At 47.7% G+C, this 25,320-nt stretch overlaps 72 non-coding genes across 72 annotated transcripts; all 72 read left to right on the top strand.

Annotated features, from left to right (window-relative positions):
• Positions 1–112: 112 nt before the first annotated feature.
• Positions 113–231, top strand: LOC145080283 (5S ribosomal RNA). The gene has a single exon (XR_013695139.1). It is a non-coding gene; the product is annotated as a 5S ribosomal RNA (ribosomal RNA).
• Positions 232–463: 232 nt separating this feature from the next.
• Positions 464–582, top strand: LOC145085452 (5S ribosomal RNA). The gene has a single exon (XR_013699850.1). It is a non-coding gene; the product is annotated as a 5S ribosomal RNA (ribosomal RNA).
• Positions 583–814: 232 nt separating this feature from the next.
• On the top strand, positions 815–933 carry LOC145085540 (5S ribosomal RNA). Its single transcript, XR_013699938.1, has one exon. It is a non-coding gene; the product is annotated as a 5S ribosomal RNA (ribosomal RNA).
• A 232-nt stretch (positions 934–1,165) lies between these two features.
• On the top strand, positions 1,166–1,284 carry LOC145080272 (5S ribosomal RNA). Its single transcript, XR_013695138.1, has one exon. It is a non-coding gene; the product is annotated as a 5S ribosomal RNA (ribosomal RNA).
• Positions 1,285–1,516: 232 nt separating this feature from the next.
• LOC145085127 (5S ribosomal RNA) lies at positions 1,517–1,635 on the top strand. Its single transcript, XR_013699540.1, has one exon. It is a non-coding gene; the product is annotated as a 5S ribosomal RNA (ribosomal RNA).
• Positions 1,636–1,867: 232 nt separating this feature from the next.
• LOC145080261 (5S ribosomal RNA) lies at positions 1,868–1,986 on the top strand. Its single transcript, XR_013695137.1, has one exon. It is a non-coding gene; the product is annotated as a 5S ribosomal RNA (ribosomal RNA).
• Positions 1,987–2,218: 232 nt separating this feature from the next.
• LOC145085451 (5S ribosomal RNA) lies at positions 2,219–2,337 on the top strand. Its single transcript, XR_013699849.1, has one exon. It is a non-coding gene; the product is annotated as a 5S ribosomal RNA (ribosomal RNA).
• A 232-nt stretch (positions 2,338–2,569) lies between these two features.
• LOC145076773 (5S ribosomal RNA) lies at positions 2,570–2,688 on the top strand. The gene has a single exon (XR_013692801.1). It is a non-coding gene; the product is annotated as a 5S ribosomal RNA (ribosomal RNA).
• Positions 2,689–2,920: 232 nt separating this feature from the next.
• LOC145080249 (5S ribosomal RNA) lies at positions 2,921–3,039 on the top strand. The gene has a single exon (XR_013695136.1). It is a non-coding gene; the product is annotated as a 5S ribosomal RNA (ribosomal RNA).
• A 232-nt stretch (positions 3,040–3,271) lies between these two features.
• LOC145085126 (5S ribosomal RNA) lies at positions 3,272–3,390 on the top strand. Its single transcript, XR_013699539.1, has one exon. It is a non-coding gene; the product is annotated as a 5S ribosomal RNA (ribosomal RNA).
• Positions 3,391–3,622: 232 nt separating this feature from the next.
• LOC145080237 (5S ribosomal RNA) lies at positions 3,623–3,741 on the top strand. Its single transcript, XR_013695135.1, has one exon. It is a non-coding gene; the product is annotated as a 5S ribosomal RNA (ribosomal RNA).
• Positions 3,742–3,973: 232 nt separating this feature from the next.
• Positions 3,974–4,092, top strand: LOC145085539 (5S ribosomal RNA). Its single transcript, XR_013699937.1, has one exon. It is a non-coding gene; the product is annotated as a 5S ribosomal RNA (ribosomal RNA).
• Positions 4,093–4,324: 232 nt separating this feature from the next.
• Positions 4,325–4,443, top strand: LOC145080226 (5S ribosomal RNA). The gene has a single exon (XR_013695134.1). It is a non-coding gene; the product is annotated as a 5S ribosomal RNA (ribosomal RNA).
• A 232-nt stretch (positions 4,444–4,675) lies between these two features.
• Positions 4,676–4,794, top strand: LOC145085450 (5S ribosomal RNA). Its single transcript, XR_013699848.1, has one exon. It is a non-coding gene; the product is annotated as a 5S ribosomal RNA (ribosomal RNA).
• A 232-nt stretch (positions 4,795–5,026) lies between these two features.
• LOC145085537 (5S ribosomal RNA) lies at positions 5,027–5,145 on the top strand. Its single transcript, XR_013699935.1, has one exon. It is a non-coding gene; the product is annotated as a 5S ribosomal RNA (ribosomal RNA).
• A 232-nt stretch (positions 5,146–5,377) lies between these two features.
• On the top strand, positions 5,378–5,496 carry LOC145080214 (5S ribosomal RNA). Its single transcript, XR_013695133.1, has one exon. It is a non-coding gene; the product is annotated as a 5S ribosomal RNA (ribosomal RNA).
• A 232-nt stretch (positions 5,497–5,728) lies between these two features.
• On the top strand, positions 5,729–5,847 carry LOC145085125 (5S ribosomal RNA). Its single transcript, XR_013699538.1, has one exon. It is a non-coding gene; the product is annotated as a 5S ribosomal RNA (ribosomal RNA).
• A 232-nt stretch (positions 5,848–6,079) lies between these two features.
• On the top strand, positions 6,080–6,198 carry LOC145080201 (5S ribosomal RNA). Its single transcript, XR_013695131.1, has one exon. It is a non-coding gene; the product is annotated as a 5S ribosomal RNA (ribosomal RNA).
• Positions 6,199–6,430: 232 nt separating this feature from the next.
• Positions 6,431–6,549, top strand: LOC145085448 (5S ribosomal RNA). Its single transcript, XR_013699846.1, has one exon. It is a non-coding gene; the product is annotated as a 5S ribosomal RNA (ribosomal RNA).
• Positions 6,550–6,781: 232 nt separating this feature from the next.
• LOC145085536 (5S ribosomal RNA) lies at positions 6,782–6,900 on the top strand. The gene has a single exon (XR_013699934.1). It is a non-coding gene; the product is annotated as a 5S ribosomal RNA (ribosomal RNA).
• Positions 6,901–7,132: 232 nt separating this feature from the next.
• LOC145080188 (5S ribosomal RNA) lies at positions 7,133–7,251 on the top strand. Its single transcript, XR_013695130.1, has one exon. It is a non-coding gene; the product is annotated as a 5S ribosomal RNA (ribosomal RNA).
• Positions 7,252–7,483: 232 nt separating this feature from the next.
• On the top strand, positions 7,484–7,602 carry LOC145085124 (5S ribosomal RNA). The gene has a single exon (XR_013699537.1). It is a non-coding gene; the product is annotated as a 5S ribosomal RNA (ribosomal RNA).
• A 232-nt stretch (positions 7,603–7,834) lies between these two features.
• LOC145082822 (5S ribosomal RNA) lies at positions 7,835–7,953 on the top strand. The gene has a single exon (XR_013697325.1). It is a non-coding gene; the product is annotated as a 5S ribosomal RNA (ribosomal RNA).
• Positions 7,954–8,185: 232 nt separating this feature from the next.
• On the top strand, positions 8,186–8,304 carry LOC145085535 (5S ribosomal RNA). Its single transcript, XR_013699933.1, has one exon. It is a non-coding gene; the product is annotated as a 5S ribosomal RNA (ribosomal RNA).
• A 232-nt stretch (positions 8,305–8,536) lies between these two features.
• On the top strand, positions 8,537–8,655 carry LOC145085081 (5S ribosomal RNA). Its single transcript, XR_013699496.1, has one exon. It is a non-coding gene; the product is annotated as a 5S ribosomal RNA (ribosomal RNA).
• A 232-nt stretch (positions 8,656–8,887) lies between these two features.
• On the top strand, positions 8,888–9,006 carry LOC145082880 (5S ribosomal RNA). The gene has a single exon (XR_013697380.1). It is a non-coding gene; the product is annotated as a 5S ribosomal RNA (ribosomal RNA).
• Positions 9,007–9,238: 232 nt separating this feature from the next.
• Positions 9,239–9,357, top strand: LOC145083190 (5S ribosomal RNA). Its single transcript, XR_013697674.1, has one exon. It is a non-coding gene; the product is annotated as a 5S ribosomal RNA (ribosomal RNA).
• Positions 9,358–9,589: 232 nt separating this feature from the next.
• LOC145085534 (5S ribosomal RNA) lies at positions 9,590–9,708 on the top strand. The gene has a single exon (XR_013699932.1). It is a non-coding gene; the product is annotated as a 5S ribosomal RNA (ribosomal RNA).
• Positions 9,709–9,941: 233 nt separating this feature from the next.
• Positions 9,942–10,060, top strand: LOC145085122 (5S ribosomal RNA). Its single transcript, XR_013699536.1, has one exon. It is a non-coding gene; the product is annotated as a 5S ribosomal RNA (ribosomal RNA).
• Positions 10,061–10,292: 232 nt separating this feature from the next.
• LOC145083884 (5S ribosomal RNA) lies at positions 10,293–10,411 on the top strand. The gene has a single exon (XR_013698345.1). It is a non-coding gene; the product is annotated as a 5S ribosomal RNA (ribosomal RNA).
• A 232-nt stretch (positions 10,412–10,643) lies between these two features.
• LOC145085533 (5S ribosomal RNA) lies at positions 10,644–10,762 on the top strand. Its single transcript, XR_013699931.1, has one exon. It is a non-coding gene; the product is annotated as a 5S ribosomal RNA (ribosomal RNA).
• Positions 10,763–10,995: 233 nt separating this feature from the next.
• Positions 10,996–11,114, top strand: LOC145085121 (5S ribosomal RNA). The gene has a single exon (XR_013699535.1). It is a non-coding gene; the product is annotated as a 5S ribosomal RNA (ribosomal RNA).
• Positions 11,115–11,346: 232 nt separating this feature from the next.
• Positions 11,347–11,465, top strand: LOC145080177 (5S ribosomal RNA). The gene has a single exon (XR_013695129.1). It is a non-coding gene; the product is annotated as a 5S ribosomal RNA (ribosomal RNA).
• Positions 11,466–11,697: 232 nt separating this feature from the next.
• On the top strand, positions 11,698–11,816 carry LOC145085447 (5S ribosomal RNA). The gene has a single exon (XR_013699845.1). It is a non-coding gene; the product is annotated as a 5S ribosomal RNA (ribosomal RNA).
• Positions 11,817–12,048: 232 nt separating this feature from the next.
• LOC145085532 (5S ribosomal RNA) lies at positions 12,049–12,167 on the top strand. Its single transcript, XR_013699930.1, has one exon. It is a non-coding gene; the product is annotated as a 5S ribosomal RNA (ribosomal RNA).
• A 232-nt stretch (positions 12,168–12,399) lies between these two features.
• Positions 12,400–12,518, top strand: LOC145080165 (5S ribosomal RNA). Its single transcript, XR_013695128.1, has one exon. It is a non-coding gene; the product is annotated as a 5S ribosomal RNA (ribosomal RNA).
• A 232-nt stretch (positions 12,519–12,750) lies between these two features.
• LOC145082879 (5S ribosomal RNA) lies at positions 12,751–12,869 on the top strand. Its single transcript, XR_013697379.1, has one exon. It is a non-coding gene; the product is annotated as a 5S ribosomal RNA (ribosomal RNA).
• Positions 12,870–13,101: 232 nt separating this feature from the next.
• Positions 13,102–13,220, top strand: LOC145080154 (5S ribosomal RNA). The gene has a single exon (XR_013695127.1). It is a non-coding gene; the product is annotated as a 5S ribosomal RNA (ribosomal RNA).
• Positions 13,221–13,452: 232 nt separating this feature from the next.
• Positions 13,453–13,571, top strand: LOC145080142 (5S ribosomal RNA). Its single transcript, XR_013695126.1, has one exon. It is a non-coding gene; the product is annotated as a 5S ribosomal RNA (ribosomal RNA).
• Positions 13,572–13,803: 232 nt separating this feature from the next.
• LOC145085531 (5S ribosomal RNA) lies at positions 13,804–13,922 on the top strand. Its single transcript, XR_013699929.1, has one exon. It is a non-coding gene; the product is annotated as a 5S ribosomal RNA (ribosomal RNA).
• A 233-nt stretch (positions 13,923–14,155) lies between these two features.
• LOC145085120 (5S ribosomal RNA) lies at positions 14,156–14,274 on the top strand. The gene has a single exon (XR_013699534.1). It is a non-coding gene; the product is annotated as a 5S ribosomal RNA (ribosomal RNA).
• Positions 14,275–14,506: 232 nt separating this feature from the next.
• Positions 14,507–14,625, top strand: LOC145083883 (5S ribosomal RNA). The gene has a single exon (XR_013698344.1). It is a non-coding gene; the product is annotated as a 5S ribosomal RNA (ribosomal RNA).
• Positions 14,626–14,857: 232 nt separating this feature from the next.
• On the top strand, positions 14,858–14,976 carry LOC145084590 (5S ribosomal RNA). Its single transcript, XR_013699030.1, has one exon. It is a non-coding gene; the product is annotated as a 5S ribosomal RNA (ribosomal RNA).
• Positions 14,977–15,209: 233 nt separating this feature from the next.
• LOC145085530 (5S ribosomal RNA) lies at positions 15,210–15,328 on the top strand. The gene has a single exon (XR_013699928.1). It is a non-coding gene; the product is annotated as a 5S ribosomal RNA (ribosomal RNA).
• A 232-nt stretch (positions 15,329–15,560) lies between these two features.
• On the top strand, positions 15,561–15,679 carry LOC145080131 (5S ribosomal RNA). Its single transcript, XR_013695124.1, has one exon. It is a non-coding gene; the product is annotated as a 5S ribosomal RNA (ribosomal RNA).
• Positions 15,680–15,911: 232 nt separating this feature from the next.
• LOC145082878 (5S ribosomal RNA) lies at positions 15,912–16,030 on the top strand. Its single transcript, XR_013697378.1, has one exon. It is a non-coding gene; the product is annotated as a 5S ribosomal RNA (ribosomal RNA).
• Positions 16,031–16,262: 232 nt separating this feature from the next.
• Positions 16,263–16,381, top strand: LOC145080119 (5S ribosomal RNA). Its single transcript, XR_013695123.1, has one exon. It is a non-coding gene; the product is annotated as a 5S ribosomal RNA (ribosomal RNA).
• Positions 16,382–16,614: 233 nt separating this feature from the next.
• Positions 16,615–16,733, top strand: LOC145085529 (5S ribosomal RNA). The gene has a single exon (XR_013699927.1). It is a non-coding gene; the product is annotated as a 5S ribosomal RNA (ribosomal RNA).
• Positions 16,734–16,966: 233 nt separating this feature from the next.
• LOC145080108 (5S ribosomal RNA) lies at positions 16,967–17,085 on the top strand. The gene has a single exon (XR_013695122.1). It is a non-coding gene; the product is annotated as a 5S ribosomal RNA (ribosomal RNA).
• Positions 17,086–17,318: 233 nt separating this feature from the next.
• On the top strand, positions 17,319–17,437 carry LOC145082877 (5S ribosomal RNA). The gene has a single exon (XR_013697377.1). It is a non-coding gene; the product is annotated as a 5S ribosomal RNA (ribosomal RNA).
• Positions 17,438–17,669: 232 nt separating this feature from the next.
• LOC145080097 (5S ribosomal RNA) lies at positions 17,670–17,788 on the top strand. Its single transcript, XR_013695121.1, has one exon. It is a non-coding gene; the product is annotated as a 5S ribosomal RNA (ribosomal RNA).
• A 232-nt stretch (positions 17,789–18,020) lies between these two features.
• On the top strand, positions 18,021–18,139 carry LOC145085528 (5S ribosomal RNA). The gene has a single exon (XR_013699926.1). It is a non-coding gene; the product is annotated as a 5S ribosomal RNA (ribosomal RNA).
• A 233-nt stretch (positions 18,140–18,372) lies between these two features.
• Positions 18,373–18,491, top strand: LOC145080084 (5S ribosomal RNA). Its single transcript, XR_013695118.1, has one exon. It is a non-coding gene; the product is annotated as a 5S ribosomal RNA (ribosomal RNA).
• Positions 18,492–18,722: 231 nt separating this feature from the next.
• LOC145080072 (5S ribosomal RNA) lies at positions 18,723–18,841 on the top strand. Its single transcript, XR_013695117.1, has one exon. It is a non-coding gene; the product is annotated as a 5S ribosomal RNA (ribosomal RNA).
• A 232-nt stretch (positions 18,842–19,073) lies between these two features.
• On the top strand, positions 19,074–19,192 carry LOC145085526 (5S ribosomal RNA). Its single transcript, XR_013699924.1, has one exon. It is a non-coding gene; the product is annotated as a 5S ribosomal RNA (ribosomal RNA).
• A 232-nt stretch (positions 19,193–19,424) lies between these two features.
• On the top strand, positions 19,425–19,543 carry LOC145080060 (5S ribosomal RNA). The gene has a single exon (XR_013695116.1). It is a non-coding gene; the product is annotated as a 5S ribosomal RNA (ribosomal RNA).
• A 232-nt stretch (positions 19,544–19,775) lies between these two features.
• On the top strand, positions 19,776–19,894 carry LOC145085525 (5S ribosomal RNA). The gene has a single exon (XR_013699923.1). It is a non-coding gene; the product is annotated as a 5S ribosomal RNA (ribosomal RNA).
• A 232-nt stretch (positions 19,895–20,126) lies between these two features.
• Positions 20,127–20,245, top strand: LOC145080049 (5S ribosomal RNA). The gene has a single exon (XR_013695115.1). It is a non-coding gene; the product is annotated as a 5S ribosomal RNA (ribosomal RNA).
• Positions 20,246–20,477: 232 nt separating this feature from the next.
• On the top strand, positions 20,478–20,596 carry LOC145085437 (5S ribosomal RNA). Its single transcript, XR_013699835.1, has one exon. It is a non-coding gene; the product is annotated as a 5S ribosomal RNA (ribosomal RNA).
• A 232-nt stretch (positions 20,597–20,828) lies between these two features.
• LOC145085524 (5S ribosomal RNA) lies at positions 20,829–20,947 on the top strand. Its single transcript, XR_013699922.1, has one exon. It is a non-coding gene; the product is annotated as a 5S ribosomal RNA (ribosomal RNA).
• Positions 20,948–21,179: 232 nt separating this feature from the next.
• LOC145080037 (5S ribosomal RNA) lies at positions 21,180–21,298 on the top strand. The gene has a single exon (XR_013695113.1). It is a non-coding gene; the product is annotated as a 5S ribosomal RNA (ribosomal RNA).
• A 232-nt stretch (positions 21,299–21,530) lies between these two features.
• On the top strand, positions 21,531–21,649 carry LOC145080024 (5S ribosomal RNA). The gene has a single exon (XR_013695110.1). It is a non-coding gene; the product is annotated as a 5S ribosomal RNA (ribosomal RNA).
• A 232-nt stretch (positions 21,650–21,881) lies between these two features.
• On the top strand, positions 21,882–22,000 carry LOC145085799 (5S ribosomal RNA). Its single transcript, XR_013700186.1, has one exon. It is a non-coding gene; the product is annotated as a 5S ribosomal RNA (ribosomal RNA).
• Positions 22,001–22,232: 232 nt separating this feature from the next.
• LOC145085523 (5S ribosomal RNA) lies at positions 22,233–22,351 on the top strand. The gene has a single exon (XR_013699921.1). It is a non-coding gene; the product is annotated as a 5S ribosomal RNA (ribosomal RNA).
• A 232-nt stretch (positions 22,352–22,583) lies between these two features.
• On the top strand, positions 22,584–22,702 carry LOC145084810 (5S ribosomal RNA). Its single transcript, XR_013699238.1, has one exon. It is a non-coding gene; the product is annotated as a 5S ribosomal RNA (ribosomal RNA).
• Positions 22,703–22,934: 232 nt separating this feature from the next.
• On the top strand, positions 22,935–23,053 carry LOC145085652 (5S ribosomal RNA). Its single transcript, XR_013700045.1, has one exon. It is a non-coding gene; the product is annotated as a 5S ribosomal RNA (ribosomal RNA).
• Positions 23,054–23,285: 232 nt separating this feature from the next.
• LOC145084989 (5S ribosomal RNA) lies at positions 23,286–23,404 on the top strand. The gene has a single exon (XR_013699408.1). It is a non-coding gene; the product is annotated as a 5S ribosomal RNA (ribosomal RNA).
• Positions 23,405–23,635: 231 nt separating this feature from the next.
• Positions 23,636–23,754, top strand: LOC145085118 (5S ribosomal RNA). Its single transcript, XR_013699532.1, has one exon. It is a non-coding gene; the product is annotated as a 5S ribosomal RNA (ribosomal RNA).
• Positions 23,755–23,986: 232 nt separating this feature from the next.
• LOC145085522 (5S ribosomal RNA) lies at positions 23,987–24,105 on the top strand. Its single transcript, XR_013699920.1, has one exon. It is a non-coding gene; the product is annotated as a 5S ribosomal RNA (ribosomal RNA).
• Positions 24,106–24,337: 232 nt separating this feature from the next.
• LOC145080013 (5S ribosomal RNA) lies at positions 24,338–24,456 on the top strand. The gene has a single exon (XR_013695109.1). It is a non-coding gene; the product is annotated as a 5S ribosomal RNA (ribosomal RNA).
• Positions 24,457–24,688: 232 nt separating this feature from the next.
• On the top strand, positions 24,689–24,807 carry LOC145084588 (5S ribosomal RNA). Its single transcript, XR_013699028.1, has one exon. It is a non-coding gene; the product is annotated as a 5S ribosomal RNA (ribosomal RNA).
• Positions 24,808–25,039: 232 nt separating this feature from the next.
• Positions 25,040–25,158, top strand: LOC145080002 (5S ribosomal RNA). The gene has a single exon (XR_013695108.1). It is a non-coding gene; the product is annotated as a 5S ribosomal RNA (ribosomal RNA).
• The last annotated feature ends 162 nt before the right edge of the window (positions 25,159–25,320 follow it).

Below are 25,320 nucleotides of genomic sequence, written 5' to 3'. Positions count from 1 at the left end.
GTATTTTTGGAACGGAGCCGATCGGTCACGTGGGTCCCACGCCCCGCGTACCAAAACAAAGGAGGTTCTGCGTCTTGTAACACATAAAAACAATAAACATGGATAGTATTTCGGGTGCGATCATACCAGCACTAATGCACCGGATCCCATCAGAACTCCGCAGTTAAGCGTGCTTGGGCGAGAGTAGTACTAGGATGGGTGACCCCCTGGGAAGTCCTCGTGTTGCACCCCCCTTTTTCGTTGTCCGTTTGCGTTTTTTTAGATTTTACGTGCGGTTTTTTTTGCTTTTTTTCCTTTCTTTCTTGCTATTTCTATGCTGGGGTGCCCTCCGGTTCATGGTTGATGCTTTTCGTATTTTTGGAACGGAGCCGATCGGTCACGTGGGTCCCACGCCCCGCGTACCAAAACAAAGGAGGTTCTGCGTCTTGTAACACATAAAAACAATAAACATGGATAGTATTTCGGGTGCGATCATACCAGCACTAATGCACCGCATCCCATCAGAACTCTGCAGTTAAGCGTGCTTGGGCGAGAGTAGTACTAGGATGGGTGACCCCCTGGGAAGTCCTCGTGTTGCACCCTCCTTTTTCGTTGTCCGTTTGCGTTTTTTTAGATTTTACGTGCGGTTTTTTTTGCTTTTTTTCCTTTCTTTCTTGCTATTTCTATGCTGGGGTGCCCTCCGGTTCATGGTTGATGCTTTTCGTATTTTTGGAACGGAGCCGATCGGTCACGTGGGTCCCACGCCCCGCGTACCAAAACAAAGGAGGTTCTGCGTCTTGGAACACATAAAAACAATAAACATGGATAGTATTTCGGGTGCGATCATACATGCACTAATGCACCGGATCCCATCAGAACTCCGCAGTTAAGCGTGCTTGGGCGAAAGTAGTACTAGGATGGGTGACCCCCTGGGAAGTCCTCGTGTTGCACCCTCCTTTTTCGTTGTCCGTTTGCGTTTTTTTAGATTTTACGTGCGGTTTTTTTTGCTTTTTTTCCTTTCTTTCTTGCTATTTCTATGCTCGGGTGCCCTCCGGTTCATGGTTGATGCTTTTCGTATTTTTGGAACGGAGCCGATCGGTCACGTGGGTCCCACGCCCCGCGTACCAAAACAAAGGAGGTTCTGCGTCTTGTAACACATAAAAACATTAAACATGGATAGTATTTCGGGTGCGATCATACCAGCACTAATGCACCGGATCCCATCAGAACTCCGCAGTTAAGCGTGCTTGGGCGAGAGTAGTACTAGGATGGGTGACCCCCTGGGAAGTCCTCGTGTTGCACCCCCCTTTTTCGTTGTCCGTTTGCGTTTTTTTAGATTTTACGTGCGGTTTTTTTTGCTTTTTTTCCTTTCTTTCTTGCTATTTCTATGCTGGGGTGCCCTCCGGTTCATGGTTGATGCTTTTCGTATTTTTGGAACGGAGCCGATCGGTCACGTGGGTCCCACGCCCCGCGTACCAAAACAAAGGAGGTTCTGCGTCTTGTAACACATAAAAACAATAAACATGGATAGTATTTCGGGTGCGATCATACCAGCACTAATGCACCGCATCCCATCAGAACTCCGCAGTTAAGCGTGCTTGGGCGAGAGTAGTACTAGGATGGGTGACCCCCTGGGAAGTCCTCGTGTTGCACCCTCCTTTTTCGTTGTCCGTTTGCGTTTTTTTAGATTTTACGTGCGGTTTTTTTTGCTTTTTTTCCTTTCTTTCTTGCTATTTCTATGCTCGGGTGCCCTCCGGTTCATGGTTGATGCTTTTCGTATTTTTGGAACGGAGCCGATCGGTCACGTGGGTCCCACGCCCCGCGTACCAAAACAAAGGAGGTTCTGCGTCTTGTAACACATAAAAACAATAAACATGGATAGTATTTCGGGTGCGATCATACCAGCACTAATGCACCGGATCCCATCAGAACTCCGCAGTTAAGCGTGCTTGGGCGAGAGTAGTACTAGGATGGGTGACCCCCTGGGAAGTCCTCGTGTTGCACCCCCCTTTTTCGTTGTCCGTTTGCGTTTTTTTAGATTTTACGTGCGGTTTTTTTTGCTTTTTTTCCTTTCTTTCTTGCTATTTCTATGCTGGGGTGCCCTCCGGTTCATGGTTGATGCTTTTCGTATTTTTGGAACGGAGCCGATCGGTCACGTGGGTCCCACGCCCCGCGTACCAAAACAAAGGAGGTTCTGCGTCTTGTAACACATAAAAACAATAAACATGGATAGTATTTCGGGTGCGATCATACCAGCACTAATGCACCGCATCCCATCAGAACTCTGCAGTTAAGCGTGCTTGGGCGAGAGTAGTACTAGGATGGGTGACCCCCTGGGAAGTCCTCGTGTTGCACCCTCCTTTTTCGTTGTCCGTTTGCGTTTTTTTAGATTTTACGTGCGGTTTTTTTTGCTTTTTTTCCTTTCTTTCTTGCTATTTCTATGCTGGGGTGCCCTCCGGTTCATGGTTGATGCTTTTCGTATTTTTGGAACGGAGCCGATCGGTCACGTGGGTCCCACGCCCCGCGTACCAAAACAAAGGAGGTTCTGCGTCTTGGAACACATAAAAACAATAAACATGGATAGTATTTCGGGTGCGATCATACATGCACTAATGCACCGGATCCCATCAGAACTCCGCAGTTAAGCGTGCTTGGGCGAAAGTAGTACTAGGATCGGTGACCCCCTGGGAAGTCCTCGTGTTGCACCCTCCTTTTTCGTTGTCCGTTTGCGTTTTTTTAGATTTTACGTGCGGTTTTTTTTGCTTTTTTTCCTTTCTTTCTTGCTATTTCTATGCTCGGGTGCCCTCCGGTTCATGGTTGATGCTTTTCGTATTTTTGGAACGGAGCCGATCGGTCACGTGGGTCCCACGCCCCGCGTACCAAAACAAAGGAGGTTCTGCGTCTTGTAACACATAAAAACATTAAACATGGATAGTATTTCGGGTGCGATCATACCAGCACTAATGCACCGGATCCCATCAGAACTCCGCAGTTAAGCGTGCTTGGGCGAGAGTAGTACTAGGATGGGTGACCCCCTGGGAAGTCCTCGTGTTGCACCCCCCTTTTTCGTTGTCCGTTTGCGTTTTTTTAGATTTTACGTGCGGTTTTTTTTGCTTTTTTTCCTTTCTTTCTTGCTATTTCTATGCTGGGGTGCCCTCCGGTTCATGGTTGATGCTTTTCGTATTTTTGGAACGGAGCCGATCGGTCACGTGGGTCCCACGCCCCGCGTACCAAAACAAAGGAGGTTCTGCGTCTTGTAACACATAAAAACAATAAACATGGATAGTATTTCGGGTGCGATCATACCAGCACTAATGCACCGCATCCCATCAGAACTCCGCAGTTAAGCGTGCTTGGGCGAGAGTAGTACTAGGATGGGTGACCCCCTGGGAAGTCCTCGTGTTGCACCCTCCTTTTTCGTTGTCCGTTTGCGTTTTTTTAGATTTTACGTGCGGTTTTTTTTGCTTTTTTTCCTTTCTTTCTTGCTATTTCTATGCTCGGGTGCCCTCCGGTTCATGGTTGATGCTTTTCGTATTTTTGGAACGGAGCCGATCGGTCACGTGGGTCCCACGCCCCGCGTACCAAAACAAAGGAGGTTCTGCGTCTTGTAACACATAAAAACAATAAACATGGATAGTATTTCGGGTGCGATCATACCAGCACTAATGCACCGGATCCCATCAGAACTCCGCAGTTAAGCGTGCTTGGGCGAGAGTAGTACTAGGATGGGTGACCCCCTGGGAAGTCCTCGTGTTGCACCCCCCTTTTTCGTTGTCCGTTTGCGTTTTTTTAGATTTTACGTGCGGTTTTTTTTGCTTTTTTTCCTTTCTTTCTTGCTATTTCTATGCTCGGGTGCCCTCCGGTTCATGGTTGATGCTTTTCGTATTTTTGGAACGGAGCCGATCGGTCACGTGGGTCCCACGCCCCGCGTACCAAAACAAAGGAGGTTCTGCGTCTTGTAACACATAAAAACAATAAACATGGATAGTATTTCGGGTGCGATCATACATGCACTAATGCACCGGATCCCATCAGAACTCCGCAGTTAAGCGTGCTTGGGCGAAAGTAGTACTAGGATGGGTGACCCCCTGGGAAGTCCTCGTGTTGCACCCTCCTTTTTCGTTGTCCGTTTGCGTTTTTTTAGATTTTACGTGCGGTTTTTTTTGCTTTTTTTCCTTTCTTTCTTGCTATTTCTATGCTCGGGTGCCCTCCGGTTCATGGTTGATGCTTTTCGTATTTTTGGAACGGAGCCGATCGGTCACGTGGGTCCCACGCCCCGCGTACCAAAACAAAGGAGGTTCTGCGTCTTGTAACACATAAAAACATTAAACATGGATAGTATTTCGGGTGCGATCATACCAGCACTAATGCACCGGATCCCATCAGAACTCCGCAGTTAAGCGTGCTTGGGCGAGAGTAGTACTAGGATGGGTGACCCCCTGGGAAGTCCTCGTGTTGCACCCCCCTTTTTCGTTGTCCGTTTGCGTTTTTTTAGATTTTACGTGCGGTTTTTTTTGCTTTTTTTCCTTTCTTTCTTGCTATTTCTATGCTGGGGTGCCCTCCGGTTCATGGTTGATGCTTTTCGTATTTTTGGAACGGAGCCGATCGGTCACGTGGGTCCCACGCCCCGCGTACCAAAACAAAGGAGGTTCTGCGTCTTGTAACACATAAAAACAATAAACATGGATAGTATTTCGGGTGCGATCATACCAGCACTAATGCACCGCATCCCATCAGAACTCTGCAGTTAAGCGTGCTTGGGCGAGAGTAGTACTAGGATGGGTGACCCCCTGGGAAGTCCTCGTGTTGCACCCTCCTTTTTCGTTGTCCGTTTGCGTTTTTTTAGATTTTACGTGCGGTTTTTTTTGCTTTTTTTCCTTTCTTTCTTGCTATTTCTATGCTGGGGTGCCCTCCGGTTCATGGTTGATGCTTTTCGTATTTTTGGAACGGAGCCGATCGGTCACGTGGGTCCCACGCCCCGCGTACCAAAACAAAGGAGGTTCTGCGTCTTGGAACACATAAAAACAATAAACATGGATAGTATTTCGGGTGCGATCATACATGCACTAATGCACCGGATCCCATCAGAACTCCGCAGTTAAGCGTGCTTGGGCGAAAGTAGTACTAGGATGGGTGACCCCCTGGGAAGTCCTCGTGTTGCACCCTCCTTTTTCGTTGTCCGTTTGCGTTTTTTTAGATTTTACGTGCGGTTTTTTTTGCTTTTTTTCCTTTCTTTCTTGCTATTTCTATGCTCGGGTGCCCTCCGGTTCATGGTTGATGCTTTTCGTATTTTTGGAACGGAGCCGATCGGTCACGTGGGTCCCACGCCCCGCGTACCAAAACAAAGGAGGTTCTGCGTCTTGTAACACATAAAAACATTAAACATGGATAGTATTTCGGGTGCGATCATACCAGCACTAATGCACCGGATCCCATCAGAACTCCGCAGTTAAGCGTGCTTGGGCGAGAGTAGTACTAGGATGGGTGACCCCCTGGGAAGTCCTCGTGTTGCACCCCCCTTTTTCGTTGTCCGTTTGCGTTTTTTTAGATTTTACGTGCGGTTTTTTTTGCTTTTTTTCCTTTCTTTCTTGCTATTTCTATGCTGGGGTGCCCTCCGGTTCATGGTTGATGCTTTTCGTATTTTTGGAACGGAGCCGATCGGTCACGTGGGTCCCACGCCCCGCGTACCAAAACAAAGGAGGTTCTGCGTCTTGTAACACATAAAAACAATAAACATGGATAGTATTTCGGGTGCGATCATACCAGCACTAATGCACCGCATCCCATCAGAACTCCGCAGTTAAGCGTGCTTGGGCGAGAGTAGTACTAGGATGGGTGACCCCCTGGGAAGTCCTCGTGTTGCACCCTCCTTTTTCGTTGTCCGTTTGCGTTTTTTTAGATTTTACGTGCGGTTTTTTTTGCTTTTTTTCCTTTCTTTCTTGCTATTTCTATGCTCGGGTGCCCTCCGGTTCATGGTTGATGCTTTTCGTATTTTTGGAACGGAGCCGATCGGTCACGTGGGTCCCACGCCCCGCGTACCAAAACAAAGGAGGTTCTGCGTCTTGTAACACATAAAAACAATAAACATGGATAGTATTTCGGGTGCGATCATACCAGCACTAATGCACCGGATCCCATCAGAACTCCGCAGTTAAGCGTGCTTGGGCGAGAGTAGTACTAGGATGGGTGACCCCCTGGGAAGTCCTCGTGTTGCACCCCCCTTTTTCGTTGTCCGTTTGCGTTTTTTTAGATTTTACGTGCGGTTTTTTTTGCTTTTTTTCCTTTCTTTCTTGCTATTTCTATGCTGGGGTGCCCTCCGGTTCATGGTTGATGCTTTTCGTATTTTTGGAACGGAGCCGATCGGTCACGTGGGTCCCACGCCCCGCGTACCAAAACAAAGGAGGTTCTGCGTCTTGTAACACATAAAAACAATAAACATGGATAGTATTTCGGGTGCGATCATACCAGCACTAATGCACCGCATCCCATCAGAACTCTGCAGTTAAGCGTGCTTGGGCGAGAGTAGTACTAGGATGGGTGACCCCCTGGGAAGTCCTCGTGTTGCACCCTCCTTTTTCGTTGTCCGTTTGCGTTTTTTTAGATTTTACGTGCGGTTTTTTTTGCTTTTTTTCCTTTCTTTCTTGCTATTTCTATGCTGGGGTGCCCTCCGGTTCATGGTTGATGCTTTTCGTATTTTTGGAACGGAGCCGATCGGTCACGTGGGTCCCACGCCCCGCGTACCAAAACAAAGGAGGTTCTGCGTCTTGGAACACATAAAAACAATAAACATGGATAGTATTTCGGGTGCGATCATACATGCACTAATGCACCGGATCCCATCAGAACTCCGCAGTTAAGCGTGCTTGGGCGAAAGTAGTACTAGGATGGGTGACCCCCTGGGAAGTCCTCGTGTTGCACCCTCCTTTTTCGTTGTCCGTTTGCGTTTTTTTAGATTTTACGTGCGGTTTTTTTTGCTTTTTTTCCTTTCTTTCTTGCTATTTCTATGCTCGGGTGCCCTCCGGTTCATGGTTGATGCTTTTCGTATTTTTGGAACGGAGCCGATCGGTCACGTGGGTCCCACGCCCCGCGTACCAAAACAAAGGAGGTTCTGCGTCTTGTAACACATAAAAACATTAAACATGGATAGTATTTCGGGTGCGATCATACCAGCACTAATGCACCGGATCCCATCAGAACTCCGCAGTTAAGCGTGCTTGGGCGAGAGTAGTACTAGGATGGGTGACCCCCTGGGAAGTCCTCGTGTTGCACCCCCCTTTTTCGTTGTCCGTTTGCGTTTTTTTAGATTTTACGTGCGGTTTTTTTTGCTTTTTTTCCTTTCTTTCTTGCTATTTCTATGCTGGGGTGCCCTCCGGTTCATGGTTGATGCTTTTCGTATTTTTGGAACGGAGCCGATCGGTCACGTGGGTCCCACGCCCCGCGTACCAAAACAAAGGAGGTTCTGCGTCTTGTAACACATAAAAACAATAAACATGGATAGTATTTCGGGTGCGATCATACCAGCACTAATGCACCGCATCCCATCAGAACTCCGCAGTTAAGCGTGCTTGGGCGAGAGTAGTACTAGGATGGGTGACCCCCTGGGAAGTCCTCGTGTTGCACCCTCCTTTTTCGTTGTCCGTTTGCGTTTTTTTAGATTTTACGTGCGGTTTTTTTTGCTTTTTTTCCTTTCTTTCTTGCTATTTCTATGCTCGGGTGCCCTCCGGTTCATGGTTGATGCTTTTCGTATTTTTGGAACGGAGCCGATCGGTCACGTGGGTCCCACGCCCCGCGTACCAAAACAAAGGAGGTTCTGCGTCTTGTAACACATAAAAACAATAAACATGGATAGTATTTCGGGTGCGATCATACCAGCACTAATGCACCGGATCCCATCAGAACTCCGCAGTTAAGCGTGCTTGGGCGAGAGTAGTACTAGGATGGGTGACCCCCTGGGAATTCCTCGTGTTGCACCCCCCTTTTTCGTTGTCCGTTTGCGTTTTTTTAGATTTTACGTGCGGTTTTTTTTGCTTTTTTTCCTTTCTTTCTTGCTATTTCTATGCTCGGGTGCCCTCCGGTTCATGGTTGATGCTTTTCGTATTTTTGGAACGGAGCCGATCGGTCACGTGGGTCCCACGCCCCGCGTACCAAAACAAAGGAGGTTCTGCGTCTTGTAACACATAAAAACAATAAACATGGATAGTATTTCGGGTGCGATCATACATGCACTAATGCACCGGATCCCATCAGAACTCCGCAGTTAAGCGTGCTTGGGCGAAAGTAGTACTAGGATGGGTGACCCCCTGGGAAGTCCTCGTGTTGCACCCTCCTTTTTCGTTGTCCGTTTGCGTTTTTTTAGATTTTACGTGCGGTTTTTTTTGCTTTTTTTCCTTTCTTTCTTGCTATTTCTATGCTCGGGTGCCCTCCGGTTCATGGTTGATGCTTTTCGTATTTTTGGAACGGAGCCGATCGGTCACGTGGGTCCCACGCCCCGCGTACCAAAACAAAGGAGGTTCTGCGTCTTGTAACACATAAAAACATTAAACATGGATAGTATTTCGGGTGCGATCATACCAGCACTAATGCACCGGATCCCATCATAACTCCGCAGTTAAGCGTGCTTGGGCGAGAGTAGTACTAGGATGGGTGACCCCCTGGGAAGTCCTCGTGTTGCACCCCCCTTTTTCGTTGTCCGTTTGCGTTTTTTTAGATTTTACGTGCGGTTTTTTTTGCTTTTTTTCCTTTCTTTCTTGCTATTTCTATGCTGGGGTGCCCTCCGGTTCATGGTTGATGCTTTTCGTATTTTTGGAACGGAGCCGATCGGTCACGTGGGTCCCACGCCCCGCGTACCAAAACAAAGGAGGTTCTGCGTCTTGTAACACATAAAAACAATAAACATGGATAGTATTTCGGGTGCGATCATACCAGCACTAATGCACCGGATCCCATCAGAACTCCGCAGTTAAGCGTGCTTGGGCGAGAGTAGTACTAGGATGGGTGACCCCCTGGGAAGTCCTCGTGTTGCACCCTCCTTTTTCGTTGTCCGTTTGCGTTTTTTTAGATTTTACGTGCGGTTTTTTTTGCTTTTTTTCCTTTCTTTCTTGCTATTTCTATGCTGGGGTGCCCTCCGGTTCATGGTTGATGCTTTTCGTATTTTTGGAACGGAGCCGATCGGTCACGTGGGTCCCACGCCCCGCGTACCAAAACAAAGGAGGTTCTGCGTCTTGTAACACATAAAAACAATAAACATGGATAGTATTTCGGGTGTGATCATACCAGCACTAATGCACCGGATCCCATCAGAACTCCGCAGTTAAGCGTGCTTGGGCGAGAGTAGTACTAGGATGGGTGACCCCCTGGGAAGTCCTCGTGTTGCACCCCGCTTTTTCGTTGTCCGTTTGCGTTTTTTTAGATTTTACGTGCGGTTTTTTTTGCTTTTTTTCCTTTCTTTCTTGCTATTTCTATGCTGGGGTGCCCTCCGGTTCATGGTTGATGCTTTTCGTATTTTTGGAACGGAGCCGATCGGTCACGTGGGTCCCACGCCCCGCGTACCAAAACAAAGGAGGTTCTGCGTCTTGTAACACATAAAAACAATAAACATGGATAGTATTTCGGGTGCGATCATACATGCACTAATGCACCGGATCCCATCAGAACTCCGCAGTTAAGCGTGCTTGGGCGAAAGTAGTACTAGGATGGGTGACCCCCTGGGAAGTCCTCGTGTTGCACCCTCCTTTTTCGTTGTCCGTTTGCGTTTTTTTAGATTTTACGTGCGTTTTTTTTTTTCTTTTTTTCCTTTCTTTCTTGCTATTTCTATGCTGGGGTGCCCTCCGGTTCATGGTTGATGCTTTTCGTATTTTTGGAACGGAGCCGATCGGTCACGTGGGTCCCACGCCCCGCGTACCAAAACAAAGGAGGTTCTGCGTCTTGTAACACATAAAAACAATAAACATGGATAGTATTTCGGGTGCGATCATACCAGCACTAATGCACCGCATCCCATCAGAACTCCGCAGTTAAGCGTGCTTGGGCGAGAGTAGTACTAGGATGGGTGACCCCCTGGGAAGTCCTCGTGTTGCACCCTCCTTTTTCGTTGTCCGTTTGCGTTTTTTTAGATTTTACGTGCGGTTTTTTTTGCTTTTTTTCCTTTCTTTCTTGCTATTTCTATGCTCGGGTGCCCTCCGGTTCATGGTTGATGCTTTTCGTATTTTTGGAACGGAGCCGATCGGTCACGTGGGTCCCACGCCCCGCGTACCAAAACAAAGGAGGTTCTGCGTCTTGTAACACATAAAAACAATAAACATGGATAGTATTTCGGGTGCGATCATACCAGCACTAATGCATCGGATCCCATCAGAACTCCGCAGTTAAGCGTGCTTGGGCGAGAGTAGTACTAGGATGGGTGACCCCCTGGGAAGTCCTCGTGTTGCACCCCCCTTTTTCGTTGTCCGTTTGCGTTTTTTTAGATTTTACGTGCGGTTTTTTTTGCTTTTTTTCCTTTCTTTCTTGCTATTTCTATGCTCGGGTGCCCTCCGGTTCATGGTTGATGCTTTTCGTATTTTTGGAACGGAGCCGATCGGTCACGTGGGTCCCACGCCCCGCGTACCAAAACAAAGGAGGTTCTGCGTCTTGTAACACATAAAAACAATAAACATGGATAGTATTTCGGGTGCGATCATACATGCACTAATGCACCGGATCCCATCAGAACTCCGCAGTTAAGCGTGCTTGGGCGAAAGTAGTACTAGGATGGGTGACCCCCTGGGAAGTCCTCGTGTTGCACCCTCCTTTTTCGTTGTCCGTTTGCGTTTTTTTAGATTTTACGTGCGGTTTTTTTTTTCTTTTTTTCCTTTCTTTCTTGCTATTTCTATGCTCGGGTGCCCTCCGGTTCATGGTTGATGCTTTTCGTATTTTTGGAACGGAGCCGATCGGTCACGTGGGTCCCACGCCCCGCGTACCAAAACAAAGGAGGTTCTGCGTCTTGTAACACATAAAAACAATAAACATGGATAGTATTTCGGGTGCGATCATACCAGCACTAATGCACCGCATCCCATCAGAACTCCGCAGTTAAGCGTGCTTGGGCGAGAGTAGTACTAGGATGGGTGACCCCCTGGGAAGTCCTCGTGTTGCACCCTCCTTTTTCGTTGTCCGTTTGCGTTTTTTTAGATTTTACGTGCGGTTTTTTTTGCTTTTTTTCCTTTCTTTCTTGCTATTTCTATGCTCGGGTGCCCTCCGGTTCATGGTTGATGCTTTTCGTATTTTTGGAACGGAGCCGATCGGTCACGTGGGTCCCACGCCCCGCGTACCAAAAAAAAGGAGGTTCTGCGTCTTGTAACACATAAAAACATTAAACATGGATAGTATTTCGGGTGCGATCATACCAGCACTAATGCACCGGATCCCATCAGAACTCCGCAGTTAAGCGTGCTTGGGCGAGAGTAGTACTAGGATGGGTGACCCCCTGGGAAGTCCTCGTGTTGCACCCCCCTTTTTCGTTGTCCGTTTGCGTTTTTTTAGATTTTACGTGCGGTTTTTTTTGCTTTTTTTCCTTTCTTTCTTGCTATTTCTATGCTGGGGTGCCCTCCGGTTCATGGTTGATGCTTTTCGTATTTTTGGAACGGAGCCGATCGGTCACGTGGGTCCCACGCCCCGCGTACCAAAACAAAGGAGGTTCTGCGTCTTGTAACACATAAAAACAATAAACATGGATAGTATTTCGGGTGCGATCATACCAGCACTAATGCACCGCATCCCATCAGAACTCTGCAGTTAAGCGTGCTTGGGCGAGAGTAGTACTAGGATGGGTGACCCCCTGGGAAGTCCTCGTGTTGCACCCTCCTTTTTCGTTGTCCGTTTGCGTTTTTTTAGATTTTACGTGCGGTTTTTTTTGCTTTTTTTCCTTTCTTTCTTGCTATTTCTATGCTGGGGTGCCCTCCGGTTCATGGTTGATGCTTTTCGTATTTTTGGAACGGAGCCGATCGGTCACGTGGGTCCCACGCCCCGCGTACCAAAACAAAGGAGGTTCTGCGTCTTGGAACACATAAAAACAATAAACATGGATAGTATTTCGGGTGCGATCATACATGCACTAATGCACCGGATCCCATCAGAACTCCGCAGTTAAGCGTGCTTGGGCGAAAGTAGTACTAGGATGGGTGACCCCCTGGGAAGTCCTCGTGTTGCACCCTCCTTTTTCGTTGTCCGTTTGCGTTTTTTTAGATTTTACGTGCGGTTTTTTTTGCTTTTTTTCCTTTCTTTCTTGCTATTTCTATGCTCGGGTGCCCTCCGGTTCATGGTTGATGCTTTTCGTATTTTTGGAACGGAGCCGATCGGTCACGTGGGTCCCACGCCCCGCGTACCAAAACAAAGGAGGTTCTGCGTCTTGTAACACATAAAAACATTAAACATGGATAGTATTTCGGGTGCGATCATACCAGCACTAATGCACCGGATCCCATCAGAACTCCGCAGTTAAGCGTGCTTGGGCGAGAGTAGTACTAGGATGGGTGACCCCCTGGGAAGTCCTCGTGTTGCACCCCCCTTTTTCGTTGTCCGTTTGCGTTTTTTTAGATTTTACGTGCGGTTTTTTTTGCTTTTTTTCCTTTCTTTCTTGCTATTTCTATGCTGGGGTGCCCTCCGGTTCATGGTTGATGCTTTTCGTATTTTTGGAACGGAGCCGATCGGTCACGTGGGTCCCACGCCCCGCGTACCAAAACAAAGGAGGTTCTGCGTCTTGTAACACATAAAAACAATAAACATGGATAGTATTTCGGGTGCGATCATACCAGCACTAATGCACCGGATCCCATCAGAACTCCGCAGTTAAGCGTGCTTGGGCGAGAGTAGTACTAGGATGGGTGACCCCCTGGGAAGTCCTCGTGTTGCACCCTCCTTTTTCGTTGTCCGTTTGCGTTTTTTTAGATTTTACGTGCGGTTTTTTTTGCTTTTTTTCCTTTCTTTCTTGCTATTTCTATGCTCGGGTGCCCTCCGGTTCATGGTTGATGCTTTTCGTATTTTTGGAACGGAGCCGATCGGTCACGTGCGTCCCACGCCCCGCGTACCAAAACAAAGGAGGTTCTGCGTCTTGTAACACATAAAAACATTAAACATGGATAGTATTTCGGGTGCGATCATACCAGCACTAATGCACCGGATCCCATCAGAACTCCGCAGTTAAGCGTGCTTGGGCGAGAGTAGTACTAGGATGGGTGACCCCCTGGGAAGTCCTCGTGTTGCACCCCCCTTTTTCGTTGTCCGTTTGCGTTTTTTTAGATTTTACGTGCGGTTTTTTTTGCTTTTTTTCCTTTCTTTCTTGCTATTTCTATGCTCGGGTGCCCTCCGGTTCATGGTTGATGCTTTTCGTATTTTTGGAACGGAGCCGATCGGTCACGTGGGTCCCACGCCCCGCGTACCAAAACAAAGGAGGTTCTGCGTCTTGTAACACATAAAAACAATAAACATGGATAGTATTTCGGGTGCGATCATACCAGCACTAATGCACCGGATCCCATCAGAACTCCGCAGTTAAGCGTGCTTGGGCGAGAGTAGTACTAGGATGGGTGACCCCCTGGGAAGTCCTCGTGTTGCACCCCGCTTTTTCGTTGTCCGTTTGCGTTTTTTTAGATTTTACGTGCGGTTTTTTTTGCTTTTTTTCCTTTCTTTCTTGCTATTTCTATGCTGGGGTGCCCTCCGGTTCATGGTTGATGCTTTTCGTATTTTTGGAACGGAGCCGATCGGTCACGTGGGTCCCACGCCCCGCGTACCAAAACAAAGGAGGTTCTGCGTCTTGTAACACATAAAAACAATAAACATGGATAGTATTTCGGGTGCGATCATACATGCACTAATGCACCGGATCCCATCAGAACTCCGCAGTTAAGCGTGCTTGGGCGAAAGTAGTACTAGGATGGGTGACCCCCTGGGAAGTCCTCGTGTTGCACCCTCCTTTTTCGTTGTCCGTTTGCGTTTTTTTAGATTTTACGTGCGTTTTTTTTTTTCTTTTTTTCCTTTCTTTCTTGCTATTTCTATGCTGGGGTGCCCTCCGGTTCATGGTTGATGCTTTTCGTATTTTTGGAACGGAGCCGATCGGTCACGTGGGTCCCACGCCCCGCGTACCAAAACAAAGGAGGTTCTGCGTCTTGTAACACATAAAAACAATAAACATGGATAGTATTTCGGGTGCGATCATACCAGCACTAATGCACCGCATCCCATCAGAACTCCGCAGTTAAGCGTGCTTGGGCGAGAGTAGTACTAGGATGGGTGACCCCCTGGGAAGTCCTCGTGTTGCACCCTCCTTTTTCGTTGTCCGTTTGCGTTTTTTTAGATTTTACGTGCGGTTTTTTTTGCTTTTTTTCCTTTCTTTCTTGCTATTTCTATGCTCGGGTGCCCTCCGGTTCATGGTTGATGCTTTTCGTATTTTTGGAACGGAGCCGATCGGTCACGTGGGTCCCACGCCCCGCGTACCAAAACAAAGGAGGTTCTGCGTCTTGTAACACATAAAAACAATAAACATGGATAGTATTTCGGGTGCGATCATACCAGCACTAATGCATCGGATCCCATCAGAACTCCGCAGTTAAGCGTGCTTGGGCGAGAGTAGTACTAGGATGGGTGACCCCCTGGGAAGTCCTCGTGTTGCACCCCCCTTTTTCGTTGTCCGTTTGCGTTTTTTTAGATTTTACGTGCGGTTTTTTTTGCTTTTTTTCCTTTCTTTCTTGCTATTTCTATGCTCGGGTGCCCTCCGGTTCATGGTTGATGCTTTTCGTATTTTTGGAACGGAGCCGATCGGTCACGTGGGTCCCACGCCCCGCGTACCAAAACAAAGGAGGTTCTGCGTCTTGTAACACATAAAAACAATAAACATGGATAGTATTTCGGGTGCGATCATACCAGCACTAATGCACCGGATCCCATCAGAACTCCGCAGTTAAGCGTGCTTGGGCGAAAGTAGTACTAGGATGGGTGACCCCCTGGGAAGTCCTCGTGTTGCACCCTCCTTTTTCGTTGTCCGTTTGCGTTTTTTTAGATTTTACGTGCGGTTTTTTTTTTCTTTTTTTCCTTTCTTTCTTGCTATTTCTATGCTCGGGTGCCCTCCGGTTCATGGTTGATGCTTTTCGTATTTTTGGAACGGAGCCGATCGGTCACGTGGGTCCCACGCCCCGCGTACCAAAACAAAGGAGGTTCTGCGTCTTGTAACACATAAAAACAATAAACATGGATAGTATTTCGGGTGCGATCATACATGCACTAATGCACCGGATCCCATCAGAACTCCGCAGTTAAGCGTGCTTGGGCGAAAGTAGTACTAGGATGGGTGACCCCCTGGGAAGTCCTCGTGTTGCACCCTCCTTTTTCGTTGTCCGTTTGCGTTTTTTTAGATTTTACGTGCGGTTTTTTTTGCTTTTTTTCCTTTCTTTCTTGCTATTTCTATGCTCGGGTGCCCTCCGGTTCATGGTTGATGCTTTTCGTATTTTTGGAACGGAGCCGATCGGTCACGTGGGTCCCACGCCCCGCGTACCAAAACAAAGGAGGTTCTGCGTCTTGTAACACATAAAAACATTAAACATGGATAGTATTTCGGGTGCGATCATACCAGCACTAATGCACCGGATCCCATCAGAACTCCGCAGTTAAGCGTGCTTGGGCGAGAGTAGTACTAGGATGGGTGACCCCCTGGGAAGTCCTCGTGTTGCACCCCCCTTTTTCGTTGTCCGTTTGCGTTTTTTTAGATTTTACGTGCGGTTTTTTTTGCTTTTTTTCCTTTCTTTCTTGCTATTTCTATGCTGGGGTGCCCTCCGGTTCATGGTTGATGCTTTTCGTATTTTTGGAACGGAGCCGATCGGTCACGTGGGTCCCACGCCCCGCGTACCAAAACAAAGGAGGTTCTGCGTCTTGTAACACATAAAAACAATAAACATGGATAATATTTCGGGTGCGATCATACCAGCACTAATGCACCGGATCCCATCAGAACTCCGCAGTTAAGCGTGCTTGGGCGAGAGTAGTACTAGGATGGGTGACCCCCTGGGAAGTCCTCGTGTTGCACCCTCCTTTTTCGTTGTCCGTTTGCGTTTTTTTAGATTTTACGTGCGGTTTTTTTTGCTTTTTTTCCTTTCTTTCTTGCTATTTCTATGCTCGGGTGCCCTCCGGTTCATGGTTGATGCTTTTCGTATTTTTGGAACGGAGCCGATCGGTCACGTGGGTCCCACGCCCCGCGTACCAAAACAAAGGAGGTTCTGCGTCTTGTAACACATAAAAACATTAAACATGGATAGTATTTCGGGTGCGATCATACCAGCACTAATGCACCGGATCCCATCAGAACTCCGCAGTTAAGCGTGCTTGGGCGAGAGTAGTACTAGGATGGGTGACCCCCTGGGAAGTCCTCGTGTTGCACCCCCCTTTTTCGTTGTCCGTTTGCGTTTTTTTAGATTTTACGTGCGGTTTTTTTTTCTTTTTTTCCTTTTCTTTCTTGCTATTTCTATGCTGGGGTGCCCTCCGGTTCATGGTTGATGCTTTTCGTATTTTTGGAACGGAGCCGATCGGTCACGTGGGTCCCACGCCCCGCGTACCAAAACAAAGGAGGTTCTGCGTCTTGTAACACATAAAAACAATAAACATGGATAGTATTTCGGGTGCGATCATACATGCACTAATGCACCGGATCCCATCAGAACTCCGCAGTTAAGCGTGCTTGGGCGAAAGTAGTACTAGGATGGGTGACCCCCTGGGAAGTCCTCGTGTTGCACCCTCCTTTTTCGTTGTCCGTTTGCGTTTTTTTAGATTTTACGTGCGGTTTTTTTTTTCTTTTTTTCCTTTCTTTCTTGCTATTTCTATGCTCGGGTGCCCTCCGGTTCATGGTTGATGCTTTTCGTATTTTTGGAACGGAGCCGATCGGTCACGTGGGTCCCACGCCCCGCGTACCAAAACAAAGGAGGTTCTGCGTCTTGTAACACATAAAAACATTAAACATGGATAGTATTTCGGGTGCGATCATACCAGCACTAATGCACCGGATCCCATCAGAACTCCGCAGTTAAGCGTGCTTGGGCGAGAGTAGTACTAGGATGGGTGACCCCCTGGGAAGTCCTCGTGTTGCACCCCCCTTTTTCGTTGTCCGTTTGCGTTTTTTTAGATTTTACGTGCGGTTTTTTTTGCTTTTTTTTCCTTTCTTTCTTGCTATTTCTATGCTGGGGTGCCCTCCGGTTCATGGTTGATGCTTTTCGTATTTTTGGAACGGAGCCGATCGGTCACGTGGGTCCCACGCCCCGCGTACCAAAACAAAGGAGGTTCTGCGTCTTGTAACACATAAAAACAATAAACATGGATAATATTTCGGGTGCGATCATACCAGCACTAATGCACCGGATCCCATCAGAACTCCGCAGTTAAGCGTGCTTGGGCGAGAGTAGTACTAGGATGGGTGACCCCCTGGGAAGTCCTCGTGTTGCACCCTCCTTTTTCGTTGTCCGTTTGCGTTTTTTTAGATTTTACGTGCGGTTTTTTTTGCTTTTTTTCCTTTCTTTCTTGCTATTTCTATGCTCGGGTGCCCTCCGGTTCATGGTTGATGCTTTTCGTATTTTTGGAACGGAGCCGATCGGTCACGTGGGTCCCACGCCCCGCGTACCAAAACAAAGGAGGTTCTGCGTCTTGTAACACATAAAAACATTAAACATGGATAGTATTTCGGGTGCGATCATACCAGCACTAATGCACCGGATCCCATCAGAACTCCGCAGTTAAGCGTGCTTGGGCGAGAGTAGTACTAGGATGGGTGACCCCCTGGGAAGTCCTCGTGTTGCACCCCCCTTTTTCGTTGTCCGTTTGCGTTTTTTTAGATTTTACGTGCGGTTTTTTTTGCTTTTTTTCTTTTCTTTCTTGCTATTTCTATGCTGGGGTGCCCTCCGGTTCATGGTTGATGCTTTTCGTATTTTTGGAACGGAGCCGATCGGTCACGTGGGTCCCACGCCCCGCGTACCAAAACAAAGGAGGTTCTGCGTCTTGTAACACATAAAAACAATAAACATGGATAGTATTTCGGGTGCGATCATACATGCACTAATGCACCGGATCCCATCAGAACTCCGCAGTTAAGCGTGCTTGGGCGAAAGTAGTACTAGGATGGGTGACCCCCTGGGAAGTCCTCGTGTTGCACCCTCCTTTTTCGTTGTCCGTTTGCGTTTTTTTAGATTTTACGTGCGGTTTTTTTTTCTTTTTTTTCCTTTCTTTCTTGCTATTTCTATGCTCGGGTGCCCTCCGGTTCATGGTTGATGCTTTTCGTATTTTTGGAACGGAGCCGATCGGTCACGTGGGTCCCACGCCCCGCGTACCAAAACAAAGGAGGTTCTGCGTCTTGTAACACATAAAAACATTAAACATGGATAGTATTTCGGGTGCGATCATACCAGCACTAATGCACCGGATCCCATCAGAACTCCGCAGTTAAGCGTGCTTGGGCGAGAGTAGTACTAGGATGGGTGACCCCCTGGGAAGTCCTCGTGTTGCACCCCCCTTTTTCGTTGTCCGTTTGCGTTTTTTTAGATTTTACGTGCGGTTTTTTTGCTTTTTTTCCTTTCTTTCTTGCTATTTCTATGCTCAGGTGCCCTCCGGTTCATGGTTGATGCTTTTCGTATTTTTGGAACGGAGCCGATCGGTCACGTGGGTCCCACGCCCCGCGTACCAAAACAAAGGAGGTTCTGCGTCTTGTAACACATAAAAACAATAAACATGGATAGTATTTCGGGTGCGATCATACCAGCACTAATGCACCGGATCCCATCAGAACTCCGCAGTTAAGCGTGCTTGGGCGAGAGTAGTACTAGGATGGGTGACCCCCTGGGAAGTCCTCGTGTTGCACCCCCCTTTTTCGTTGTCCGTTTGCGTTTTTTTAGATTTTACGTGCGGTTTTTTTTGCTTTTTTTCCTTTCTTTCTTGCTATTTCTATGCTGGGGTGCCCTCCGGTTCATGGTTGATGCTTTTCGTATTTTTGGAACGGAGCCGATCGGTCACGTGGGTCCCACGCCCCGCGTACCAAAACAAAGGAGGTTCTGCGTCTTGTAACACATAAAAACAATAAACATGGATAGTATTTCGGGTGCGATCATACATGCACTAATGCACCGGATCCCATCAGAACTCCGCAGTTAAGCGTGCTTGGGCGAAAGTAGTACTAGGATGGGTGACCCCCTGGGAAGTCCTCGTGTTGCACCCTCCTTTTTCGTTGTCCGTTTGCGTTTTTTTAGATTTTACGTGCGGTTTTTTTTGCTTTTTTTCCTTTCTTTCTTGCTATTTCTATGCTGGGGTGCCCTCCGGTTCATGGTTGATGCTTTTCGTATTTTTGGAACGGAGCCGATCGGTCACGTGGGTCCCACGCCCCGCGTACCAAAACAAAGGAGGTTCTGCGTCTTGTAACACATAAAAACAATAAACATGGATAGTATTTCGGGTGCGATCATACCAGCACTAATGCACCGGATCCCATCAGAACTCCGCAGTTAAGCGTGCTTGGGCGAGAGTAGTACTAGGATGGGTGACCCCCTGGGAAGTCCTCGTGTTGCACCCCCCTTTTTCGTTGTCCGTTTGCGTTTTTTTAGATTTTACGTGCGGTTTTTTTTGTTTTTTTTCCTTTCTTTCTTGCTATTTCTATGCTGGGGTGCCCTCCGGTTCATGGTTGATGCTTTTCGTATTTTTGGAACGGAGCCGATCGGTCACGTGGGTCCCACGCCCCGCGTACCAAAACAAAGGAGGTTCTGCGTCTTGTAACACATAAAAACAATAAACATGGATAGTATTTCGGGTGCGATCATACATGCACTAATGCACCGGATCCCATCAGAACTCCGCAGTTAAGCGTGCTTGGGCGAAAGTAGTACTAGGATGGGTGACCCCCTGGGAAGTCCTCGTGTTGCACCCTCCTTTTTCGTTGTCCGTTTGCGTTTTTTTAGATTTTACGTGCGGTTTTTTTTGCTTTTTTTCCTTTCTTTCTTGCTATTTCTATGCTCGGGTGCCCTCCGGTTCATGGTTGATGCTTTTCGTATTTTTGGAACGGAGCCGATCGGTCACGTGGGTCCCACGCCCCGCGTACCAAAACAAAGGAGGTTCTGCGTCTTGTAACACATAAAAACATTAAACATGGATAGTATTTCGGGTGCGATCATACCAGCACTAATGCACCGGATCCCATCAGAACTCCGCAGTTAAGCGTGCTTGGGCGAGAGTAGTACTAGGATGGGTGACCCCCTGGGAAGTCCTCGTGTTGCACCCCCCTTTTTCGTTGTCCGTTTGCGTTTTTTTAGATTTTACGTGCGGTTTTTTTTGCTTTTTTTCCTTTCTTTCTTGCTATTTCTATGCTGGGGTGCCCTCCGGTTCATGGTTGATGCTTTTCGTATTTTTGGAACGGAGCCGATCGGTCACGTGGGTCCCACGCCCCGCGTACCAAAACAAAGGAGGTTCTGCGTCTTGTAACACATAAAAACAATAAACATGGATAGTATTTCGGGTGCGATCATACCAGCACTAATGCACCGCATCCCATCAGAACTCCGCAGTTAAGCGTGCTTGGGCGAGAGTAGTACTAGGATGGGTGGCCCCCTGGGAAGTCCTCGTGTTGCACCCTCCTTTTTCGTTGTCCGTTTGCGTTTTTTTAGATTTTACGTGCGGTTTTTTTTGCTTTTTTTCCTTTCTTTCTTGCTATTTCTATGCTGGGGTGCCCTCCGGTTCATGGTTGATGCTTTTCGTATTTTTGGAACGGAGCCGATCGGTCACGTGGGTCCCACGCCCCGCGTACCAAAACAAAGGAGGTTCTGCGTCTTGTAACACATAAAAACAATAAACATGGATAGTATTTCGGGTGCGATCATACATGCACTAATGCACCGGATCCCATCAGAACTCCGCAGTTAAGCGTGCTTGGGCGAAAGTAGTACTAGGATGGGTGACCCCCTGGGAAGTCCTCGTGTTGCACCCTCCTTTTTCGTTGTCCGTTTGCGTTTTTTTAGATTTTACGTGCGGTTTTTTTTGCTTTTTTTCCTTTCTTTCTTGCTATTTCTATGCTCGGGTGCCCTCCGGTTCATGGTTGATGCTTTTCGTATTTTTGGAACGGAGCCGATCGGTCACGTGGGTCCCACGCCCCGCGTACCAAAACAAAGGAGGTTCTGCGTCTTGTAACACATAAAAACATTAAACATGGATAGTATTTCGGGTGCGATCATACCAGCACTAATGCACCGGATCCCATCAGAACTCCGCAGTTAAGCGTGCTTGGGCGAGAGTAGTACTAGGATGGGTGACCCCCTGGGAAGTCCTCGTGTTGCACCCCCCTTTTTCGTTGTCCGTTTGCGTTTTTTTAGATTTTACGTGCGGTTTTTTTTGCTTTTTTTCCTTTCTTTCTTGCTATTTCTATGCTGGGGTGCCCTCCGGTTCATGGTTGATGCTTTTCGTATTTTTGGAACGGAGCCGATCGGTCACGTGGGTCCCACGCCCCGCGTACCAAAACAAAGGAGGTTCTGCGTCTTGTAACACATAAAAACATTAAACATGGATAGTATTTCGGGTGCGATCATACCAGCACTAATGCACCGGATCCCATCAGAACTCCGCAGTTAAGCGTGCTTGGGCGAGAGTAGTACTAGGATGGGTGACCCCCTGGGAAGTCCTCGTGTTGCACCCCCCTTTTTCGTTGTCCGTTTGCGTTTTTTTAGATTTTACGTGCGGTTTTTTTTGCTTTTTTTCCTTTCTTTCTTGCTATTTCTATGCTGGGGTGCCCTCCGGTTCATGGTTGATGCTTTTCGTATTTTTGGAACGGAGCCGATCGGTCACGTGGGTCCCACGCCCCGCGTACCAAAACAAAGGAGGTTCTGCGTCTTGTAACACATAAAAACAATAAACATGGATAGTATTTCGGGTGCGATCATACCAGCACTAATGGACCGCATCCCATCAGAACTCCGCAGTTAAGCGTGCTTGGGCGAGAGTAGTACTAGGATGGGTGACCCCCTGGGAAGTCCTCGTGTTGCACCCTCCTTTTTCGTTGTCCGTTTGCGTTTTTTTAGATTTTACGTGCGGTTTTTTTTGCTTTTTTTCCTTTCTTTCTTGCTATTTCTATGCTGGGGTGCCCTCCGGTTCATGGTTGATGCTTTTCGTATTTTTGGAACGGAGCCGATCGGTCACGTGGGTCCCACGCCCCGCGTACCAAAACAAAGGAGGTTCTGCGTCTTGTAACACATAAAAACAATAAACATGGATAGTATTTCGGGTGCGATCATACATGCACTAATGCACCGGATCCCATCAGAACTCCGCAGTTAAGCGTGCTTGGGCGAAAGTAGTACTAGGATGGGTGACCCCCTGGGAAGTCCTCGTGTTGCACCCTCCTTTTTCGTTGTCCGTTTGCGTTTTTTTAGATTTTACGTGCGGTTTTTTTTGCTTTTTTTCCTTTCTTTCTTGCTATTTCTATGCTGGGGTGCCCTCCGGTTCATGGTTGATGCTTTTCGTATTTTTGGAACGGAGCCGATCGGTCACGTGGGTCCCACGCCCCGCGTACCAAAACAAAGGAGGTTCTGCGTCTTGTAACACATAAAAACATTAAACATGGATAGTATTTCGGGTGCGATCATACCAGCACTAATGCACCGGATCCCATCAGAACTCCGCAGTTAAGCGTGCTTGGGCGATAGTAGTACTAGGATGGGTGACCCCCTGGGAAGTCCTCGTGTTGCACCCCGCTTTTTCGTTGTCCGTTTGCGTTTTTTTAGATTTTACGTGCGGTTTTTTTTGCTTTTTTTCCTTTCTTTCTTGCTATTTCTATGCTGGGGTGCCCTTCGGTTCATGGTTGATGCTTTTCGTATTTTTGGAACGGAGCCGATCGGTCACGTGGGTCCCACGCCCCGCGTACCAAAACAAAGGAGGTTCTGCGTCTTGTAACACATAAAAACAATAAACATGGATAGTATTTCGGGTGCGATCATACCAGCACTAATGCACCGCATCCCATCAGAACTCCGCAGTTAAGCGTGCTTGGGCGAAAGTAGTACTAGGATGGGTGACCCCCTGGGAAGTCCTCGTGTTGCACCCTCCTTTTTCGTTGTCCGTTTGCGTTTTTTTAGATTTTACGTGCGGTTTTTTTTGCTTTTTTTCCTTTCTTTCTTGCTATTTCTATGCTGGGGTGCCCTCCGGTTCATGGTTGATGCTTTTCGTATTTTTGGAACGGAGCCGATCGGTCACGTGGGTCCCACGCCCCGCGTATCAAAACAAAGGAGGTTCTGCGTCTTGTAACACATAAAAACATTAAACATGGATAGTATTTCGGGTGCGATCATACATGCACTAATGCACCGGATCCCATCAGAACTCCGCAGTTAAGCGTGCTTGGGCGAGAGTAGTACTAGGATGGGTGACCCCCTGGGAAGTCCTCGTGTTGCACCCCCTTTTTCGTTGTCCGTTTGCGTTTTTTTAGATTTTACGTGCGGTTTTTTTTGCTTTTTTTCCTTTCTTTCTGGCTATTTCTATGCTGGGGTGCCCTCCGGTTCATGGTTGATGCTTTTCGTATTTTTGGAACGGAGCCGATCGGTCACGTGGGTCCCACGCCCCGCGTACCAAAACAAAGGAGGTTCTGCGTCTTGTAACACATAAAAACAATAAACATGGATAGTATTTCGGGTGCGATCATACCAGCACTAATGCACCGCATCCCATCAGAACTCCGCAGTTAAGCGTGCTTGGGCGAGAGTAGTACTAGGATGGGTGACCCCCTGGGAAGTCCTCGTGTTGCACCCTCCTTTTTCGTTGTCCGTTTGCGTTTTTTTAGATTTTACGTGCGGTTTTTTTTGCTTTTTTTCCTTTCTTTCTTGCTATTTCTATGCTGGGGTGCCCTCCGGTTCATGGTTGATGCTTTTCGTATTTTTGGAACGGAGCCGATCGGTCACGTGGGTCCCACGCCCCGCGTACCAAAACAAAGGAGGTTCTGCGTCTTGTAACACATAAAAACAATAAACATGGATAGTATTTCGGGTGCGATCATACATGCACTAATGCACCGGATCCCATCAGAACTCCGCAGTTAAGCGTGCTTGGGCGAAAGTAGTACTAGGATGGGTGACCCCCTGGGAAGTCCTCGTGTTGCACCCTCCTTTTTCGTTGTCCGTTTGCGTTTTTTTAGATTTTACGTGCGGTTTTTTTTGCTTTTTTTCCTTTCTTTCTTGCTATTTCTATGCTGGGGTGCCATCCGGTTCATGGTTGATGCTTTTCGTATTTTTGGAACGGAGCCGATCGGTCACGTGGGTCCCACGCCCCGCGTACCAAAACAAAGGAGGTTCTGCGTCTTGTAACACATAAAAACATTAAACATGGATAGTATTTCGGGTGCGATCATACCAGCACTAATGCACCGGATCCCATCAGAACTCCGCAGTTAAGCGTGCTTGGGCGAGAGTAGTACTAGGATGGGTGACCCCCTGGGAAGTCCTCGTGTTGCACCCCCCTTTTTCGTTGTCCGTTTGCGTTTTTTTAGATTTTACGTGCGGTTTTTTTTGCTTTTTTTCCTTTCTTTCTTGCTATTTCTATGCTGGGGTGCCCTCCGGTTCATGGTTGATGCTTTTCGTATTTTTGGAACGGAGCCGATCGGTCACGTGGGTCCCACGCCCCGCGTACCAAAACAAAGGAGGTTCTGCGTCTTGTAACACATAAAAACAATAAACATGGATAGTATTTCGGGTGCGATCATACCAGCACTAATGCACCGGATCCCATCAGAACTCCGCAGTTAAGCGTGCTTGGGCGAAAGTAGTACTAGGATGGGTGACCCCCTGGGAAGTCCTCGTGTTGCACCCTCCTTTTTCGTTGTCCGTTTGCGTTTTTTTAGATTTTACGTGCGGTTTTTTTTGCTTTTTTTCCTTTCTTTCTTGCTATTTCTATGCTGGGGTGCCCTCCGGTTCATGGTTGATGCTTTTCGTATTTTTGGAACGGAGCCGATCGGTCAAGTGGGTCCCACGCCCCGCGTACCAAAACAAAGGAGGTTCTGCGTCTTGTAACACATAAAAACAATAAACATGGATAGTATTTCGGGTGCGATCATACCAGCACTAATGCACCGGATCCCATCAGAACTCCGCAGTTAAGCGTGCTTGGGCGAGAGTAGTACTAGGATGGGTGACCCCCTGGGAAGTCCTCGTGTTGCACCCCCCTTTTTCGTTGTCCGTTTGCGTTTTTTTAGATTTTACGTGCGGTTTTTTTTGCTTTTTTTCCTTTCTTTCTTGCTATTTCTATGCTCGGGTGCCCTCCGGTTCATGGTTGATGCTTTTCGTATTTTTGGAACGGAGCCGATCGGTCACGTGGGTCCCACGC

The sequence above is a fragment of the Lactuca serriola genome, chromosome 1 (genome assembly GCF_051521515.1).
Source record: "Lactuca serriola cultivar US96UC23 chromosome 1, Lser_US96UC23_V15, whole genome shotgun sequence".
NCBI lineage: Eukaryota > Viridiplantae > Streptophyta > Magnoliopsida > Asterales > Asteraceae > Lactuca > Lactuca serriola.
This window is presented reverse-complemented; position numbering and strand designations above follow the sequence as displayed.